This window comes from Humulus lupulus, chromosome 2 (genome assembly GCF_963169125.1).
Source record: "Humulus lupulus chromosome 2, drHumLupu1.1, whole genome shotgun sequence".
Lineage (NCBI taxonomy): Eukaryota > Viridiplantae > Streptophyta > Magnoliopsida > Rosales > Cannabaceae > Humulus > Humulus lupulus.
In genome coordinates, this window is record NC_084794.1 from 180,354,553 (window position 1) to 180,371,143 (window position 16,591).

Here is a 16,591-nt window from a genome sequence, read left to right on the forward strand (position 1 = left end):
TAGCCGCCACTCCCGTAACCACCATCATCCTCAGCTCCGACCACCTAACCACGATCCTCACAACCCTTTTTCTCCGAGCCAAGCTACAAATCTCAGGCACCCATGAACCCAACCCCCGAACCAAGTGACCCCAGGTGCGAGCCCACCTTTGCGTGCCTTCAACTCAGTGTGACTTCCATTCGTGGGCCACCACCAGACGCGATTCTGCACCCGTTCTGCTGTAGAGCCCCGAGTGTGCACCAAGCGAGGGCCTAGATTCCACAAGCCCAGGCGCGCCTCCCCTCATCTCTTCTTCCCCTTATGGTTGCCGCTCCTCTGATCTTGCTCCCTATTTGTTGCTCTTTTCTCCGGAAAAGCCTTCTTAAGGTGAAAGGTAAGAGCACCTGAGTTTATTGAAATCTCAAGTTCTCCTCTAGTTTTTTCTTTTTGAAATTTTACATCAGTATGGAACTTTGTGAGTTTTTCTTTTCGCTTTGCTTCCAGTTTTTTGTGGGTCTTTTGGGGCTCTTAAATAAATTGTAAGTTTTTTCATATGGTTATCCATACTTTATGAAAATAATGTATTTTTTCTCGTATTTGTTTTTGGATCATATGGTTGTATTGATCAATAATCAGTACAAAAAGAATTAGGTTCTTGACTATGAGATTTTTTTTAGTCTTTGTCACCCTTGATCTGTAATCTCGGGTATTATTTTGATTTTCAAATTAAGAAAAAATTAGAGATTGTCAATTGAACAAGATCCAAAAAAACTTGATGACTGTTGCTTAATTAAAAATGGGCTCTTGGTCTTTTGCTTGAATTATGAAAAATGTTTTTTAATTATGCTTAGTTATGTTGTACATGACTCCTTAAAAACAAAAGAATATAAAAATATGTACATGTATAGAAAGATAAACTTACTTACTTTGATGTTATTCTCTGTTTTATTGTTTTGCTTTTTGGGTGCATTTTTTTTATTTGTTTTGAAGTTATCCTCTAACTCAATTTCTTAAGAACCTAACCATGCCAATTGTAACTTAATTTATGATTGTTCGTACTTCTCACTTTAAGTTTTGATTTTCCAAATGTTATTTTTGGGTTGAGTTCACAAGATCTTTTGATCTAGAACTTTGGTCGATGCTTGGACTTACTATAGGCTCTGAGTTATATGAGCTTGAGAATATCCTTTTTGGTGCAAGGTATAAAATCTATTTCCACAAGCTTATTTAAAGAAATACACAAGTGCTTTTTCATAAGAAAATGCATTATGAATTCATATTTTAATTCTTTGAAAACCCAATATGAATGATGTTAATGAATTAGGGTGAAGCAACATTCTCTTCCAATTTATCTCTCAGTTCCAATGAATTAGAGTGAAGCAACATTCTCTTCCAATTTTTTTTTCCTTTATCTTTTAAGTATTTATTTAGTTTTGAAATCACCGAGTTCTTTTTTTTTTGTTCGGGTTATGTGTTTGTTTGCAAATGATGATAGTGATGTGGTATTGATGGCCTTTCTTTGTAGGTATAATTAGGTTACATTATATTCAATTTTCTTAGTAGAATGATTTTTTTTGACATGGTATTTAAAATACAGAGAAATCAATCCTTAATCCTAAATCCAACTTGATCATTGCTTTCGTTCTTTGTGCATACGATGTTATTCTTTCTTTCTGTCAATTCCTTCTAATTGTGGCAATAAAGTGAATATATATGTTTTTTATATTTGTTTGTTTGTTGGGGACAAAAGAAAGTCTCACATATATCTTTAAACATTAAACTTAGTGAGGGTGTGGGCTTTTTATGTAGAAATTCACTCACAGCATCTAATTCTCTAATGAAACTTTTGTGTGTGTCAAAATTTTGCTAATGCTAATTGAAGTAAATAAAAAAAATTTGTGCTAGAACTAGATCTAATGTAAAATCTTCATGAACAGTTAATAAAATATTAGTTTCGATGGCTGGAGGGATTATTTACATTATATTATTGTTTTACCTCTGCAATTTATTGGAGATTATAGCTTTTATAGTCACTATTCTTCATTTTATTTAGTTACCTTTAATGTCAAGTTATACAATTGTAAATTGTAACTAGTTTGAGTAAACCATAATAATTTTTTTTTATAAATGTCACCTACTGCAGTTTTTGGAATCATTCAAATGTTCAGAACATAAAAAAGAAAAGAGAAGACACATTTCAAGAAGTATTTACTGTCCATAGAACAACATATATTTGTATATTTACACATGTAAGTGTGTATGTTAAATTGGATTTATTTGAATATTTAGTTGTATAATTTACATTTACCTGATTAGTTCATTTTAATCAAATGGTTGGTGGACTAAAAGCTATCAGTTTGTTTTATTGTTAATGTGTTTCTTGATTGATTTTGATTGCACTCATCATGATTTTGACTAAAAGCTTACGTAAGGGAGAGTAGAGGGGGCAGTTACCATTATTCTTCACAACCCTCATTTTCAAAATCTAAAGAGAGAGAACTAAATAGCAAAAAGAGAGAACTTGTGCTCTCAAGGGGTTCAGCCAGCCAAAGAATTCTTCTTAGGGTAAGTTTTAATTGGATTTTCTTTAAGGATTTTAGTATGAATATGTCCTTAGAGATCTCTTGATGTTATAAGGAATTGGAAACCAACTTTGGAGAAGGAAACTCCATAGTCTCGGCTTAGAGAATTCAAGAGCAAGGGGTATGTAACACTTTGGTTTTCTTAAAGGGTTCGACCATGATGGTCTCTCAAAGAATCGTTGTTCTTGATTATGGAAACTAGAAAACAAAGAGAATGGGAGAAAACATAGATTCAGCCAATTAGTTCACTGATTCACTAGTTAGTTTATCAAATATATATATATATATATAAATCAGTGTGCAAATGGGAGAGTTGTTTGCCTAAAGGTTTGAAAAATATATTTACATAATTATAGCTTTGAAAACCGCAACATCCACCCTCCCCGTCCCTCTCCTTCTTTGTTTCTCTATGTGTGAGGTATGATTTTTTTTGTTTGCTATTTCAATTTGAATATAATCAATAAACATATATTTTTTGTATTATATGTTTGTGTGTGTTAGTAATTTTTTGTATTATATATTTTTTGTATTATAATCAATAAACATATCTCTATGTGTGTGTTAGTAATTTTGTATTATATATGCTACTATGCTAGTATATTTATTCTATTTATATTGACTATTTTTTGGTCTTCTTTTTAGTCAATATTATATGCATTAATTTTAATTTGTTGGTTGTTTCATTGCATTGACTATCAGTTTCAAAGTTTATGTTTTGGAAGTGAGAGATAGATTACTTTTGTAGATTAGTAAGATAATGTTATTTAGATTTATTTGATATGCTATGTTTGTATCGATTTATCTGTAAATAAAAATTAGTCTGACTGCTTAAGACAGTCTTTTTTGAAGAATTTATTACTAAGCTTTGCTCAAATAATGCATAAAATTGAATGATTCTATTGATTCTTAACCCTATATCCTTTCTTAATTTGGCATATTCTTTAAGAGATAAGGATTGTAAATGTTAGAGTAGACCCATGCATTATGCTGTCTATAAAAATATATATATATATATATAAATGCTTTTATGAGAAGAAGACTGATGAGTATGTTTTTTTTTTTTATTCAGGTTACTGGAAAACTTATAGCCTTGAATGGTAATGGTTTGGATGCATGCTTACGAGATATATGTTCTTATCTAGATCTTGTTATTGGTGGTAAGCTTCCTTACAAATGTTAGAGGCGTTTATATTATGTATAAAAACTCTAAAATGATTGATTTGAATATAAAGCCTCATAAGTTGCATGAACAATCTTCAAATAATCAGGTTAGACTCACTGACTGCTAATTCAATATCCATTTCTTTGTTTGTAGGATCAAGAATTTTTCTTCTTCTTTTCTCTATTGCAGTAGAGAAAGAACACACATAAGACATTACCATAATTCTATTAAATCATAGCACTATTTAGGCACTTGCTATGGAAAAAAACATAAATTGATCAACCAAGTTTGCCATTCTTTCTAGTTAAGATCAGCTCGTTCATGTGCCTCACTTGAATAGAAAGTCTCATGATTGTTGATTGGACTTTTATAGCCTTTACATACTCTTTACAGACTACAATGATACACATATATGATTGGCTTTCAGTAATTTCAATGGCTTCAGTTTTATGATTATGTTGATATATTTAACGGTCAGAACTGTTAAATTAATGCACCAAAAAACTTTGCTCATTTATGTTTTTCTATTCTTTGTATTTTGTATGCACAAACTTATGAATGCCTTGGTGTCTAATGTAGTTGGTTAATCTATTTGTGTTCTCTTTTTTTTTTTTTTGTATCTTTTACGTAAAACATTTTGGGTTTTATTTTTATAGAAATAGAATGAAGTATATATATATATATACAACTTTACGGTGATGAAACAATATTGTATACATATTTCTTCAAGTCTTATGTAGTATGGATATGAGTTTATTTCTTATAATCTGTTTTGAATTTTTCTTGCTCTTGCATTTTTCATGGAGATACAAATTCTAGTTTTTCCATTTCTTCTTGAAAGTGAAATATTGATATGGCAATTTTTGTTTTCTCTCTATTTTTATGTGGTAAGAATGGGTCAATATTTTTTGTTGCAGACTACTAGAGAATCATGAATGACATTCATAAGACTCTAGATGTGCTCAAACCTTGTCCGAGCTTGAATGCACTTCATGTAGAGTTTGGCCAAACTCCAAACTAAGCACACCATAAAGAGTGGACCTCATTGAAATCCTTGTGAAGGTGATCATACTATTCCTTTAAATAGTGCAAGTTTAGTTTGAAATGTGAGTTCAGATTTCTTTTCATTAGTTTGCATGTTTATGTTTTATAGTTAAAATGTTATATTGTGATCCATAATATGCTTTTATACATTCAGAGCGTTAGGAGCTCTTTTCTCACACTTATTCATTTTTTTTTGTAATTCTGTATTTTTAATTTTTTTTTGTATGTCAACTCTTGCTAGTAATACCTTCTTTTTCTTCAGCTCTTCTCTAGCTGTAGATTCTAAAGTGATGAATTGTTTTGAGTGTCATTTCTTATGTATTGAAACATTAATATATTGACATGAATAGGCAAGCTGATAACGTGATACACTAATAATGTTGTTATGAAAAGTAGAGGAATAGAAATATAGAATCTATTGTGACAGGACCCAAGTGTGAAAGGTAATATATGGGTTACCTTTTAAATTTCTATGCTTCTACATACAGACAACTTATAAAAATACCACTGACATATTCATGGAATCTTTCAATGATGGATTATTTTTATTCAATTGCACTAAATCGTAATATTTATGTTCAGCTGAAACTATTGACCCTTCTCTGTGTTTGTGATAATTCGTTGAGGTATTTCTTCTTGTGTTCTTGTTTTATTTTTTATGTTATGCATAGATAGCTTGATTTGAGACCCATCTGGTTTGCTATTTAGTGTTATTGTGTTGTCTGCAGTCTGGGTTTTGTGTAGATTGTCGCTCTGTTAGTCTTTTGTTATTAGTTACTCCAATACAAGCCATATGATGCCCCGTTTATGTTGTAGATAGGCATACACTACACCAAATATCTTTTTTTTTTTTTTTACAGCACATGAGTATAAGACTATTAGAAAAGTATTAAAATAACTAATCTAAAAGTTGGTAGAGTGTAAAAGGCGGGCCTAAAAAATTATTGAGCGCCAAAGTAAAAGGCAAAATGAAATTTTTTTCTCTCTCCCAAATAAGTCTCCCTCTGATAGCTCTTCTCTCACATCCTTCACATTCTCTTACAATCTAGGTCTTTTGGAAAAAGTCTTAGAAAGCCCATGTCCTTTTGGCCAGTTAAGATGAGTAGAACGATCTCATTTGCTCTAGTCTTCATTCTCTGTTCTCATATTAGGTTCATTCTCTTTCATTCTTTTTTATGTTCTCTCTTATAAGGGTAGAGGTAAGTTTTCTGTGGTTTCTTTTTCCTTTTTAATCAAATAAAGTCATATGAGTTTGATCTGTTCTGACTTTATATGGGTTTGTTCTATTATGAGTTTCCAAATATATGGATAAAGTTTATGAGATATTCAAAGTTTATTTTGTATTTTTTTTTATTTGATCTTATGTGAGATTCTTATTTATTTATTTTTTTGCATTTTAATTTTTATATATTCTTTTTGGTATTTTTTTTTATGATATTGCTTATGTGATATATATATATTTATATATGTATGTTAAAGTTGATTTCAACCAATATTAATTGAAAGCATCAAATTTGGGCATAATTAATTGATAGTAAAAATGGCCTATATTGAATTGTTCAAGAGAGATGAGAATTGCTTCTATAGCCACTACTTCAACTTTTTCAATATCACCGCTTTTTGGTATGTCTTCCTTTATTTCCACTGTATTGTTTTTTCTTTTGGTTGGTTTAAATTATTCTTGAGATATATATTTAATTGATTGGCTTTGGATTAGATAAGAGGAGATTCAGTAGTCGCAATATAAAAATTCCTCGGATTGCTTTTAAAGATCTTGTTTTTAGCGTATGGTTATGAAGTCCATCATGAACTTTGTTTATCTAATTCAACCATGTATGGTTATTTTTTAATTTTCATTCTTTCCTTGTCCTTCTGGGTCTGTCTTGTTTTTATTATAGAGTTTGATTTCAATTTTATGAAACTAAAATTGAAATCAAACTCTCTCTCTCTCTCTCTCTCTCTCAGAGTCTATCAACTCTCTCTCCATCACGGCTGCTTTGAAATCAACTCTCTCTCTCTCTCATAGCTAAAGCAAGACCCAGGTAACTCACGAAGTAGTTAGTCTCTTGTGTAGTTTTTTTTTTTCCTTCCAGATTTCAAATTAATATCGAGAAAGTATTTTGAATTTAATCAATATATATTTATATACATATATTTGTTTATGATTGAGATAATACAGAGAGAAAATGAGATTTGAGAGAGATAATACATATATTTATATCGAAGGGGTTGTGCATATTCTTGAATTGTGGAGCTCAATTGTACAGATATATCTGTAAGTTTTTTTAGTTTTACTCTTATGATGGTTTTGCTTACTGTTTTGAAGTATATAGTACTAAGCTTTAAATAATGCATTGAAGGTGGTTGACAGAATGTTTCAATGAGATATATGTGTAATTGTTTATAAATGAGTAAATGAGATTCTTTTGAGCTAAATCCTTTCTTAACTTGGCTATGTATGCTTCTTAATTTGGCCCTGAATTGTGAGATATATGACACTTGTTTTGTTAAAAATGATGTTTAAATGCATGCTCATTTTACCTATGTCGTTATCATTGTGGGATTATGCACTAATATTCTAAGTGGTAATTTTCTTCTTTAACGTAATATTGTCAATTTCTTGATGCTATTTCATTTGTCACTTAAGTAAAAAATTAAATTGAATTTCTATTTGATTTGGTTTTCTAATTCAGGCCCCTTATCTAAACAATACAAGAACTCACTCCAAAATCTCAAGTTAGTCCAGAGATTCCAGTTTCAAAATCTCAAGCTTCGTAATAGAGTGAAGTTCAGGGCATCAAAACTTTCCTTGGATGTTAAGATATTATAGCCTTCATTTTTTGAGAAAAGCTTTAAACAGGTAATAAAAAATTATTTGCAAAAAGCTCTCATGTGGAGAAGTGCTCTTCTTCCCTCCAAAGAAAGAACCAGCCCAGATCGTTAAACAACAAAAAACTATGCACTGCTTACTGTGTTTTCTATGTTCAATGTAATTATAATAAAAAAAGATCAAATAAATTATATGTATATATGTTTTTGGTTAGATATATATATATATATATATATGTGTGTGTGTGTTTTTAATTAGATATATATTTTCTAAGTTAGAAAGTAGGAAAAAAAAGTTAAAACTTTGAAGAAAAGCTATTGAAAATCTCTATTAGCTATAGTATATAACTTTAGTGGGAAACGTATCAACACATGCATCAGACCAAATAATCAATACTCACAGGAACACATTGAAATTTATGTATTAATTAAATAAATTTTTTTAATTTGCTTTTGGTTGGTTTTGTAGAATTACCAAATACTAATTATGTATTTTAAGTTTGGGTTATGAAAGTCAAATGTTGAAGTTGCATTTGATGCTAAATGAATTGAGACAGTTGGCAGGGGCTATAATTTAATTATGCTTGTTCTCTTGCTTTTAATTTAATTTCTTATCCTTTGTGGGTTTAGCTTCTATAAATATATATGTACATCTTTGTGCCTATTGATTGTCTATAGTCTGATTACTTTGAAGAAATAAGAATTTCTATTTAATGACACATTTGGTATATATATTGTTATTAGCTTGTTGTTGTCTCGTCTGTTTGGGAGTATTTCATGGCATAAATTGCATGTATAGACATTGTGAGATTGATAGACTTAACTGGTTGTGAGTTTAGGCACCTAAGGTATGTCTTGTACTAGTTGGCTAAAAGCTAATTTAATCACAGTTATGCCCAGCTAGCTGTTAGTTACCAATTATCTCTTTTATGTTTACAAGAATTACTCTGTTTTTCAGTTTACAAGAATTACTTTATATGCTTTCTTTGGGGGCTGATTTTCCCATGACTTTTTTTAGTACTTACACATTATTCTTGGAATATTTTAAATTTCTAATATGAAAGTTTCTAATAATAACAATATTATATATGCAGAATTATGAACCAGGATACCCAGCACCTCCAAAATTTCTCTTCTAATTGAAGCAGCAGTGACCATTAGGTACACAAATTTCAACTATTAAAAATGGTTTAGTCATTTTATTTTTCACTTTTTCGAGCAAAAGGGTAGCTTTAAATTTAAACATTAAGCTAAAAGAAGCCATTTGTTTTTCTTTCATAGTTTTGTTTTGGTTCTTGAATGGCTTATTAAATATGATCATTTTTCATTAGTTTTTGATGGTATTTTATTTGTTTGAATTTGGCATATTATGTGCCATTTATTTTTCTAGTTTCTTATTTCATAAGAAGCAATTACTTATTGGCATCTCAAAATTGTAGGAACTATAACTATTTTGCATGTGTAGTAAATGTCTGTTTATGTCAGTCTACCTATTTTAATAGCTAGAATAATCAAATTTGGATGCTGACCTGGAGTAGGTAAGGAATGCAATTACTGGTAGCATTCTTATTGAAATTTATTGACTATTTGTTAGGTATCAAATGTTCATACGAAGTCTAACTATTTGTTAACTCTGTTTACAAATTGTGAAAAGAATTCATTTGTGGGTTTCACTATTTTATATAATTAATAATTCATTTGTCAAGAAAAGAGTGTTTCGTTACATGGCTTGTCAAGGGTGCTTTAAATTTAAACATTAAGCTAAAAGAAGCTCTCATAGAAAGCATGTTGTAGAGTAATTCACAATGATTTTTTAGAATGATTTCTTTGGTTTCATTTTTGTTGTTAGAGTGCTCATATATGATATCATAATTTGGCTGAGTTATTTTGATTTGACTTGAATATTTTCTTTTAAAAATAAGACAGTACAATCTGATTTAACAACTCCTTTAGGTTTGGTCTTTGCTTTAGTTATTTTTGCGTACTTTGACAGAAAAGTTTAGATAATTAGATTGGTCATGTGTTCTACGTAGCACCCAACTCACAAGAGCATAAGGTGCTATTTGAGGTTTTGAGAGCTGTTGAAGAGACAGAGGTCTTCCTTGATAAGTAAAAGGATATTCTTGTGAACAAGGTGTCTTTATTAGTTTTTAATATATATTTATACATATACATATATATTAATATATATTGTATTTCTTTATGCATAATGAATTTATGTTTTAAAAGAATGGAGAATACAATGAAGCACTAGGGACATGGGAGAGTACTCTTATGCATGGAGTGATTTGAAAACAACTTCTTGTTTGATGTTGCCTTTTGTGGTTTGGTTTAAGCTATTATGGTATGCATGTGTAGGACTGATTATAGAGGCTTGGGCATGTCTAGTTTCATCCTCTACTCATTTAAAGTTAATTTTTTTTTGATGAATTGATAACCCGATTAATATGTGATAATGATTTCATGGTTCTTATTATGCTTAGATGACTTAATGTCATATATAAGAAATTTGTATGTTTTTTTCATTAAAGGAATTTTTTTCAATTCAAATTGAATGTGCAACTCTTTATTGAATATCTTGGTATTGCTTGAGTTTCTAGCTGAACTGATCTATGTGAAAAATCAGTGCAAGGAGAGAAAAAGCGAGAGGAAAACAGAGGAAGAAACTTGTTCATTGGTTCAACGAAGCTTGTTTTTTTTTTCTTTTTCTTTTTCATAGAAGTATATTGTGGCATTTTTTTCTTTCATTATATTATATTTGGATCATCATATGAAAATTTTGATCTATTGAGTTGTTGCTTTTAGACATAAAATCATTGTTTTGCTTGTTGATTTTAGAAATTTGAGTCTTCAATAAAAGCCTAAGGTATACTTTCACTCATTGTTTTGCTTACTGATTTTAGGAATTTGAGTCTTCAATAAAAGTCTAAGGTATACTTTCACTTAGATTTGCCTAAGGTATAAAAGGCACATACATATTTAGATGGATACTGTAATTTCCCAAGCTCAAGTGACATTTGGTTCTCTGTTCTTTGGTTTTTCATGTATATGAGGATTTCTCTGATTTTTTTTTTTTGGTTTGATAGAACTACCTGGTGCAACATCAGTAGATGCTTAAGGTGAGGCCCAATATTTAACCAATGAGATGTTCAAGAAACCATTTCTGAGATTTTAAACAACTTTCTTTTGATTGGAAAATCAGAGGTCAGTATATTGAACTATGATTATCTTTCTATGATGGTTTAAGATTCTCTTAATGTATATAAGGTGAACATATGCATGTTCTCATCTGCATCTATACAAACCCATAGAGATGGTGTAGCGACCCAAATTTGCTAATAAGGCTTGGGGCCTTGATTAGCGTGCTTGGAGGGCAATAATTGTTATATTGTATTTATATATGTGAATTTAATAAATATGTGATTAGAGTGCATGTTTAGGCGATTAAATATGTATGTGGGCCCCATTTGGTTGTCAGGGGCATATTTGTAATTTTAGCCCGTTGAGGGCATAAATGTGATATATGTGATATAATGGTGATATATTTGTAATGCACATTCCGAGACGGTCCTAGGGAGCTGTTTAGTTAGAAAGTCACAATGGGGTCAAATACCCGGCTCGGGAGGAGCCTAGGGATATTTTGGGAATATAATAACTTGAGTGTGGGAGTTATTGAGGAATGGTTAGTAGCACTTTGGTAACTTGGGTAACCATAGGTAACTCTTGAGGATAGTTGTATAAAGTGGGAAAGTGGTATTATTGCAAGAGATTAAGGAAAAGTCTAGGATGCCCTTGAGGGTTAGCTAGAAACCAAGTTAGAAAGGAGGGCAATTGGGTCATTTGGCATTAGGAGGGGATTAACTTGGCTGAGAGGGGTTAGTCACGTTACTTACACTTAGGCTATTCAGGAACTTTCTGCTGGAAGTATAGAGAGAACCAAGAAGCAAAAGGGAAGGGGAGGAAGGGCTAGTTTCTTGAGATCAAGGAAGGAGTTCAGGGCTGAGTTTGGGGTAGCTAGAGTCAAGCTTAGGCCAAGATTGGTCCAGAGGTAAAGCATCATCTCTGAATCTTAGTTTCTTGCAAGTTTGTTTTTAGAGATTGGGTTGAATACTGAAAGTTGGGTTTTGGCTTAGTAATTGTGAAATTCAGCTTAAGAATCAAAGGGAGTCAAGCTTGGAATTGGATTTCATGGTGGCTCAAGGTCGAATCCCTGTTTAAGGTAAGAATTTCGTGCACCCTTGAAGTTGGTTGCTGGTGTGGTTTAAGATTTCTGAAGGGTGGTTTAAGTTTTGTAAGTTCTGGTTTAAGTTTTATGAAGTTCTCAACCAATTTGTGGAATATGAGTTTGAATGTGTGTTTGGGCTTGTTATTGATGTTTTAGAGTTGTCATGTGATCTATTTGGGGTTTTGGAATGAATTTGGGACTTAGGTATGTCTTGATATTGATTTGGGAGTGTTTTGGCTCGGGAAAATGTTGGGGAAAAACCCAGATTTCTGGGTTCGCGTATGGGCGCCGCGGCCCTGTTCTTTCGTGCTGCGACGCTAGGATGCATCAGGGGAAATGAACCTCTCTGGGCGCTGCGACCCCTAAGGGTTAGTGCCGCGACGCTAGGCCATTTCTGGGCAGGGGAAAATTTCAGTTTTTAGGGTTTTGCCTAGGGGGCTCGGGGGACGCTTCCGCCACCATGTGTGGGGATCCGGGAGGTCCTCAGAGTTCGGGATTGGTTCCGGGAGATGTTTATGAATTGGTTAGTAATGAGAGTGTTATGTATGTGCTGTGACTAGGTTTTCAACGAGGCTCGGGTTAGAGGACCGTGCTCGAGGGTTCAGTGGTCAAGAAGCTCGGGACACAGGTAAGAAAACTATTGTACCCATAGAGCAGGGCGAGGCCCCATAGATGTGTTGTAGGGCACGACCCTGTATGATTATGTGTTGGGTGTAGCCCATTGATTATGTTAGTATATGCTTAAGCTATGTTTAATTATGCTGTGTGTGCATATATGTGAATGATCGGCAAGAGCCGGGAACGGTGAAGGCCGGGAACGGCAAGGGCCGGGAACGGCGAAGGCTGAGAACGGCAAGGGGCCGAGAGCAGCATTTAGCACGCGGAGTGCGAGTTGCCAGGGTAGAACCCTAAAGGACACTTGGGATATCCTTACGGTGTAGACCACAACCCAGGGCCTGGTAAAGTGCCTGGGACGGCATGGCTGTATGTGTTTAGCCTGTTGGCGAATTTGTTATATGCTGAGTGGTTCATGTGCATATGTTATCTATTTATGTGGAGTTTTCTTGCTGGGCTTCGGCTCACGGGTGCTCTGTGGTGCAGGTAAGGGCAAGGAGAAAGTCAACCGACCATGAGTATGGAGAGCGTGAGGCGACGCGTACATGTCTGGTCTGCCTGGCTGCCACGACCAGGGGTATTTTTTTGGAAGATGCTTGTAATGAACCCTATTTTGTCGTATAGTCGACTTTAAGTACATTTTGAGTTGTAGATATTTATAAACAGTGTTTTGGGATTCCAAGTGTTAAACATTTTATGATTTTCAGTAAATGGAATTATTTTCAACTTTTATGACTCTGTATATGGTTTAATTACACGTTTGTTTGAAAACCTCAATTAGCGAGTTAAAATCACATTTTAAACTCACTTAGTAACGACTTTGAGGTAGTAGGGCGTTACAGATGGTTTATGTTTGCTAGTGCTTTTCTTGGAATTTTCTTTGATAATGCAATCACGTGAACAAAATTCTGGTATGGTTCTAAACTTGATTCCAAATACAGTAGTCCTGTCTTGCATTATTTGAAGCTCCAAAACCAAGCTCAAGATAAGGATGAGAAGCTTAATTGGTAGATACTCCAAATTTTCATTTTGACTGCATATAGTATTACCGTGATTTTGAATAAACTGCATATAAAATTGGTATAAGACCTTGTAATATTTGATTGTTGATAGTATATTGAAAAAGATTGCCCTCTTATGGTGTTGTTCTTGATTTTGTTTGTTTGTTTATGTTCTCTGATTTGATCTTGTTTTGAGGTTTTGAGACAAAATGGTCTTACCTTTACTTAGCATGGCTACTGAAATTAGCTTTACTTAGCATGGCTTGCAATTTATATATTTGGTCTTTGATTATAAGTTCTGTTTATTTTATAAAACAATCTGCACCTTCTTGTTGATTAAGATTCTAGGTCCTGTATATGGAGGTTTCACTTAGCTCTCTTCCTAGATAAAAGAGCCTAAGTTGTGGAGTATTACTATCATATTGGATTTATTGCATTGCAATTTAATATTTTTATGATCATGATTTTTTGTAGCTTTTGTGTTGTAAAGACTATTGTTTCTCTGTTCTTCATCAATTAAATTGAATCCTTTAGTGCAGAAGTTAGCTATAAATGATTTTATTACTACAAAATTTATCTAGAAATTAGCTATAAATTATTTTATTACTACAAAATTTATCTATTAAGTGGTAGTTGATAGATCTGATATGGTTTGCTATGAGTCTGTTAGTCTTACTCTAATTTTTAGCTCATTACAAGTGTTGAATCACAAATATTCAACACTTGCATATATTTTGATAAAGTTTAGTTCATTCATTCTCTATTCTCTCTGATGATATGTGCACACAAACATTTTACACATGACATGCCTTTTTAAACCAGTGAATAATTTTTTGGTTAGAAATAGTAGATTCTTTCTTGATTGGATATTTTTTTTACTAGTATAAATGCTTGTTCAACATTAACCGATATGCAATCCAAGATTATGATAGTATTATTGACTATTTTAGATGAATGTTATGATATTTCATGACCTCATTAGTTTTTCTTTTATGTTTTATTTACCAGATTCAACAAGTGAAGTGCAAAAGAAAATCTAATTTGGAAGGCTTTGGTGTGCTGACATTTGGAAGATCATGAATTCCTACCTTTACTTTTGAATATGCAATTATTTAAGACTATTTTGTTGACTATTGTGAGAATGTTTTGTTTATGTTAATTAGGCAATGTTGAATATCACAAGACTTTTGGATTATTTTTTAGATAATCTTGAATGTATTTTGACACAATTATTTGGTTATATGTGTTATGAACCATATAATTGGTACTCAAAAATATATTTGTACAATGTTAATGGTGTCTTAAGTATATTAAATGAAGCAGATTTGAATTAAAGAAATAAAAAATAATTATAATGTACAGTTTATATATTAATAATTCAAGCTTATCCAAATATTAGAATAATACAAAAAATGTGTTATTGTATCTTTTACAATAAGACTGGTTTATAAGCATAAAATTATGTTATGGAAACTATTTTCTATAAATGAATATATAATGAGAATTTAAACTTATCTAAATATTAAAATAATACGAAAAATGTGTTATAATATCTATTACAATAACACTTTTTATAAGTAAAGAATTTTGTTATGCAAACTTCATTATATAACACAAAAAATGTGTTATACTAAAGTGTAGTATAACACAAATTTATAAGTATTGAAATGTGTTATATAATCGAATATAAATAATATAATTAAACACTTATATATTTATTAAAATAACATAGAAAGTGTGTTATCGTTGACAGTATAATAACACATCTGTATAACAATGATAAAGTGTTATGTAAAGTACCTTGACCTGCGATAACATAATCGGTCTTAACACGTCAAAAAGTGTTATGGTATGTTTTGATAACACATTTTTGGTCTTATTAAAAGAATTTTTTCTTGAAGTGTGTAGTTTTCTCACCTCGATCCTCGTGCAAATAATGAAACGACCCCAAGTGCAAATCCTGACTCGAGCCTGGCGGAAACCCTAATCACAACACAAATATATGTTCATCAGGACTTAACCTCAGAACCCAAGTTCCAAATCGAACTCTAACTTTTAAAACCATGGGGGCGCTAGAAATGTCCCTTGAGCCCTCAAGCGGGTTCCCAAGTTAGATTCCCCGAGCCCTCGGGCCCAGCCCTAAAATAAGCATTTCATCATTTCGGGGCCCCTGGTGCGGTTGCGCCCCTTACCTCGAGCCCCTATATTAGAACCCGATTTCCCCTTTTCTGGGACATTAGCGCAGTCGCACCCGACCTAGCTAGGTCGTCAAAAACTAAAAATTCGCCCACAACTTAAGTTTTCTTCCCCAAATTCTATCCTTGCGATTTACAGAAATTCCAGTCCTCCAATCCGACCCAACACAATGTTTCTAACAAGATTCCAGCCACAAAAATATAAATGCTAGGCCTATGCAACAATATGCACTAACCGACTCATCACAAACACCCCTAGAATCTCAAACTATGATTCAAAACCAAAATGACTCAAGAACACAATTTGGAAAAAAAATGAAGGTCCAGAGAATTACCTGAATTCCCTCTGCCCAAATTCGAAAATCCTGGTGAGACCCTTAGTTTAACAACTCCTAATCTCCGAAGAATTCTCCAACCTTCACCACAATTAAGCTTGGCTTGAATTCTAGGTAAGAATCCCTTGAAAGCTTCTAAGTGAGCACCAAGAGAGGGAGAGATGAGTTGAGACGTAAATGACCCCAAAATCTTAAGCTAAGGTCACCCCTTACTCTAGGTATAGGGTAATTGACTATTTTACCCCTAGCCAAAACAATGTCCCTTATCTAGAGCCAAGGGCATTATAGTATTTTGGCATAGTTCCCACTAATCATCAATTTATCTCATATAATCCCAATTAATCTATCAAACCAATATTTCACCAATTAATTCCCGGTAATTTACCAAATTATCAAAATACCCCTAAGCTCGCCCGAGCCAGGTATTTTACCTTGTTGTGACTTTTTTGCTAACTAGCTCCCTAGGATCGCCTCGTGCTGAGTAACTTAAATATATCCACATAATAATGTAGTCGCAATCATATATCACACATAATTACAATTACACCATCAACAAGTAAAAATTACAAAAATGCCCTTCTAATAAGAAACGAACACACATGCATATTTAATACACTTAAACAT

The 16,591-nt window shown here is 32.5% G+C and overlaps 1 long non-coding RNA gene across 2 annotated transcripts; it reads left to right on the forward strand.

Annotated features, from left to right (window-relative positions):
• Positions 1–5,446: 5,446 nt before the first annotated feature.
• On the forward strand, positions 5,447–13,043 carry LOC133816441 (uncharacterized). Of its 2 annotated transcripts, XR_009885245.1 has the most exons (6): positions 5,447–6,809; positions 6,947–7,042; positions 7,461–7,627; positions 8,691–8,757; positions 10,683–10,800; positions 12,923–13,043. It is a non-coding gene; the product is annotated as an uncharacterized LOC133816441 (long non-coding RNA). The 2 variants fall into 2 exon arrangements; XR_009885244.1 differs by lacking the exon at positions 5,447–6,809 and having other exon boundaries at positions 6,850–7,042.
• Positions 13,044–16,591: the final 3,548 nt, after the last annotated feature.